The sequence below is a fragment of the Topomyia yanbarensis genome, chromosome 2, assembly GCF_030247195.1.
Source record: "Topomyia yanbarensis strain Yona2022 chromosome 2, ASM3024719v1, whole genome shotgun sequence".
Classification (NCBI taxonomy): Eukaryota; Metazoa; Arthropoda; class Insecta; order Diptera; family Culicidae; genus Topomyia; species Topomyia yanbarensis.
In genome coordinates, this window is record NC_080671.1 from 58,673,874 (window position 1) to 58,679,772 (window position 5,899).

Consider the following 5,899-nt stretch of genomic DNA (forward strand, 5'->3'; position numbering starts at 1 on the left):
GAGATTTTGAAGTTTTGTTACTGATATGGAGGCGCATGGTGTTTTGTGCAAGATAATTAGACAATCTACAGTAAACTAACACGTTATACAATGGATTTAAAGTAGTGTTCATTTCATTTCTTATAATATTGTTGATATTGGTGAACTGTAACGGAAAATCTATCATAAAAATGGGATTATAGTCATAAGAAAGGTTCGATGACACTGTATGGAAAAATGGATTTAATATTTTATGACTTTGGCATAAAAACTGAGCTCAGCACCTCAAAATTAGCTTAACTTGTGATTTTCAGCCAAATTAGGTAACATTTTAGGTTTTGTCCGATTATAATTATAATATTAATTTGTCTAAAACCAACACTTTAATTATCATCACTTTAATGTTTGCATTTTTTTAAATTCTTGTATTTCATAATGATTTAGTATTTCTGAGCGTATTTATTTACATTTTTTCTGCTATTGTCTGAACTTAACGCAAAACTGAATACTCTACGACACTTTAATTGGCAAATGATTAGCCTAGGATGAGAGTAAAGGGATATGAATCTAATTGAATTTTTATAGACTCTGTTTTTATAAAATGATAGATGGAGGATCGCGGTAAGCCAGGATGTCTCTGACAGGAACATAAATTGGTCTTCCTCGGACTTGTAAAGAATCTACCAATTGAGATCCTGTTTCGCAATACTCAGTATACGACCAAACAACATGCTCAATATTGTGGCAACCCTCTCCACAAGCACAATGTTTACCCTCTGCGAGCCAAATACGGCGGAGATGCGCATCTAAAGTATAATGATTGGACATGACCTAGATATCACACGGATAAAGTCCAGACTTACATCTAATCCTTTGAACCATGCCTTCGTTGATACTTTAGGGATAATTAAGTGCAGGCACCGTCCCAGATATCCATTGTCCCAAGATGTTTGCCAACTAGGAATCGTTCTCTGACGACAAGTGTTATAAAATTTATTGAAAGCAAGCTGTACACCAATCTTGGCTAAATTATTAGCATTCTTATTGCCTGCAATAGAGCAATGGGTGGGGACCCACACTAAATTGATAACATTTTCTTGTTAGGTTACTCAGAAATTCTCGTATCTTCCCCTCGTGATTATCAACCATCATTGAGCGTAGAGCTGCAATTGTGCTGAGACTGATAGTCTCAGTGAGGATGAAGTAATGGCTCTGTATTAATTAGTTGTAAATTATAGTGAATTGCTGCTAGTTCGGTTATATAGACAAAGCCGGGTTCTACAAGTCTCAGTGGTCTCGCACTAATTCGTAACCCATCAGTGTAAAATATTTTAAGGCAGTCTATGTGTTCGTATTTACTTGTGAATATTTCAGGGATCTCCAGTGAGCGTAGGTGATCCGGGGTCTTCGCTTGCATGGACGTGTCGAACAATAAAGTGAATTCGGAGGTATCTAGTATATTGTTGAATGCGGGAACATACCTAGTAGGCGTTATTTCTCGTGGCATGTGATCTAAATACACTGTCGTGAATCTGGTTTGGAATTGAAGCTCGACAAGTCTTTTAAAATCTTCAATTACTAGTCAATTCATAACCTCCAGGTATCTGCTACGCCACCATGATTTCTATGCCAACATCTAAAACATCGCGTTAGGGTCGATCCACAATAAACAAAATCAATTTTATTCGGCGCAATTTTGTGATACTCGAGTTCGTTTAATTTGTTGGGCATCATGGTGAAAAGTTTTTTGTTATTCATCGACATGTCCAAAACAACACATTTCATCAATTAGCGGTGCAATATTTAAACTTTTTAACAAAAATCTTATGATTGAGGCATGCCGTGTCGTATCTGAATAGTGAAGCTTCGAGCAAAACGAGCAGAACAATTTGAACTGTCAGTGGGACCCATAATTTGAGTACTCGCTGAGATGTTGAGATGTTGGCGTCAGTTCAATACAAATGGGATTGAGTTCTACAAGATGACGACACGAATGAACTCATGATGAATGAAGTTCATGTTTGACAGTTCTGGGTGGTTTGTTTACTTTGTCAATTGAGTAAGTGCGAGTGCAACGGGTGCCCTTCTGTTACATTCGAACTCACGTAACTCCCATGTAAACAAACCACCGAGAATTGTCAAACATAGTTCATCCGGCTCATTTTGTGGGGTTATGTCGGTTGGTGTAAAACCTTATAGGGATGCCATATACGTGCTCACATCCAATAAGTAAACGACTGGAAAGATTCCAGAACCGGTGTTTTAAAGGAAGAACTTTCGCTAGTATTTCAAGACTGATCGTATGGGTCGACTGCATGCAATCTCTGGCGATTCATAAACAACGATGCTGTATTTGTTGAAGTTCAATAATGTGGTGTTCGCAGCTGAACGGAAACAGAAGTGCCCATACTGTTACCATTACTGAGAGTATCGTTGTTTGATTCAATCTTATCAAGTAACTAGGATGAGCACTCCACCATGGTTCAGTTCTTGATCTAAGAAAAAAAAATATACTTTGTTGGCACTTCGTTATCTACCTTACATCGTCGCTGTTGTGCTATCTTATGACAAACGCCATTTTGGGGTAAACTGAGTTGGATATGCCACATTACTTGTCTAAAAAATCTCTACAAAGTGGCGTTTAGAGAATTATGACATTCTGCTTGGTTACTGAGATATAGCGAGAAACGAGCTGAGAAATTTTTAATTTTTTGCTTCAAATGACTGTGTCTGGGGATTGGCTCTAATTATCTTTATGTATGAGATGTTTTTATATGTAAAACTATCTGATAAACACAATGGCATAATCATTTTCGAAACAAAAATGCACGAACTGTGAGAAAAATGCAATTTAAGTTTTAAACTGGAAATATAACATATTTGGCAACACTGTAACCAAAAATAACTATTTTTTCTAGATTCCCTGACTCATTTCCTTCAAAATGCATCTCACCGATTGTTTATAGACCAAATGAAGCCAAAGATATGAATAAAAGTAAATAATTGATGATTTTTTTCTATGGAAAATTTTCCATGCACGATTATGACACGCCATACAAATTTTGTCATCAATACACACCTATGACACGTGTGAGACCGACTTTTGTTTACATTTTTAAAGAAAACTCGCAATGTAGTTAACCGATTTTCGAAATATTTGAGAGATTAATGTAGAATAGATAGAAGCATCATTTGTCTTCTTTGAATTGTTTATACCATTTATAAGTTTCAAGATATTCAATCTCAAACTTTAAAAATCGTTTTTCTCGAAATGTGCAAAATGGCGATTGTTATAAGATAGCACAACAGCGACGACATGGTCTCCCCATGTTTCTTTAGAATCGAACCAAATTCCTAGGTATTTGAAATTCAGGACTTGGGCAACCAACTGAAGCTCAAGTTGAGCTGGATCACCCTTTCTTGAAAAAACGATCAGCTTTGTTTTCTCCGTAGAGGAATTTTCCTGATGCAGGATAACATTGCAATCGGTCGATAAGAGTTATGATCGGAGGCTGAAGCCAGCTCCAAAAAATGAAAAAAAAACATAAGAATATAGTTATAATTTCATAACGTTGTGCACTCAGCACACGACACGATTTCCAGAGGGTTAATAATTTATGAAGTTAATTTGTTCCTTTTCGTAGTAAGATAAGTAAATTATTTGGTAAAATAAGATTTCATCCAGTATGAATTACCTAACACAAGAGTCAAAATCTAGTAAATCTCCAACCCGCGTATCGCAGTGCGCAACGTTGATTACTTTTCAAGTTGCAAACGCTTGTATCAACTTCTTTATCATTCCGTTTTACCTCATGTGTAGATCATTTGCAGATTAGTATCCATGTTTAAAAGTGAACGCTTGTTTGCATCTATATTCTAACCGTATCTTTTCATCGTGTAACAATGACTTGGGTGAGACACGGTGTTTTCCTTGTAATTTACTTTGGGGCCAGCAGCTAAACCAACGTTTTTCGGGTACTGGTTATAGAACGCCAAATGGTGGCTTCTATACATATTCGCTTATCAGTAAACTGTACCTAATGTTTGCTGCCGAATCGCAATTCCCGACAGGGTGGTGGCACACTGCTGTGCAAGAGGCGTTCAAATTTCCATTATCCTTTCAACCACGACATGTCAGGGATGATTGAATCGTGTCATCAAAATAAATTGGAAGCACTTTTCTGTGAACTTTTTTCTCCCTTTCGCTTTCGTTAGCGCGTTGACATGGTTGGGACGGTTAACTTTTACACAGCATGCGGCCGGGAGGGGTTGCCGATGATGACGTTGGTGCTGTTGTCGACGAGGTTGTGAGTAAGGGGATTGCTCCTAGTTTGAATTGGTGTCGATTTTTGTTTGATTATTTTACCTAGGTTATTCTTGTTACAGTTCAAATCCAAAAATTTACTCGTTTTTTGCTCTATAAATGTGCAGGATGTCAAAAGTTATGAGCCGAGAACAGGAGCAAAATTGATCAAATTAAGGTATTTCGATTTTCATCTGCAATCAAAACACCATTTGACAATAACTTCACAAACTAATGACTGTAAGAATTCACTTTGAGGGATATTCCGGACGAACTGTTACTCGCAAATCACAGCTGTTGATAGTAAGAAAAAAGAGAAAAGTTTTCTCTTTCGTTGCCTGCTGGGAACTGTGTTCGGCTAATAACGGCTAATGCGCGACATTTCCTCTCAAAGATAATTTTGACAGTTTGCTTATATGTCGCAATCAAAAGTTTGTCGAGACAAGGAGTATAAAAATAAAGTTGAAGACGAATATCAGTGCAGTGCTCCTATTTGGTGCAGATTGCCTGAGCTAAAGTGTTGGATGTAGGCTGTTTTATAGATATTCAAAAAAAGTTGGACAGCGTTATAAAAATATTCATGGCTGTACTCGCTAAATAAAGAATGTTCATTTTTACTGTTGACAAGGTTATAACTTAAGAGTGAATTTCTTGATTCTCAAGTATTATAAAGTTAGTTTATTTCCACTGGGTTTTAGGGTGAAAAAATTTCAAAAGAGGAATAAAGAATATATTGGAGCTTGAGGATTGCGTTAACAAATTTACTCTAGCTAGTGGTCATTCGTTTTGTATAATAAGAACTTAAGAACAAGGCTAAAACTTCTTCCTTTTTAGTATAGTATCTTCCAATATTGTCACTTGTTTCAAACATGGAAAGCATCTGTATGAACGGATCCGTAGGCTATGTGTGTCTTGAAATGGAAAGAGTAAGCTGAATCTGATTCCACGAGTTGAAAATGTGCCATGAGCACTTCTTCGCTAACGAAATTTCCATTATCTATTGGAAAGATAGAATACTTTCTCCATGTGCGAAAGACAAAATTTTCTGTACGGTGACAATGGGTGTGTTCAGAGAATCCTACCAGCTTCGGTTGCCAACACTTTCACCGTAATGCATCATCATATTTATGATTCATGAAATTAATTTTATTCGTCGTATTGAAGAACCACAACTGGGTGCAATCCAACGTTTTCCTGCTGCAGCAACCGAGCAAAAGGAAAGGAACTTCTATGAGAAATATGTTCACCGAAAATGTGGTGTGCAATGCACGAAGGTATGAAAGCAACAACAGCAGAAATAAATTGTAGAGAAGACATGCGGGAGTTTTCTTGATAATTATTGTCATTTTGGTGTCTTTTCCGGTATAGTCTCATAGCCTCATTGAAACTTTATGCAACCAAACTGAAGTTTTCAAGTGGTATTGTATATGAGAGATAGTTGGAAGTTGTATTAAAATATATGGCATTCTCCGGCTTTCCGAGTTCCACGTCGATTTCTTCTGATCAGGGGCAACGAGTGCCAATTGAATTTGAATTATCTGCTGCTGCTTCTGCTTGGCGGAAGGTTTCTTCCGATCGGTCGGTTTAATAGCTATCAAGTAATTGTTAGTCGCTCCT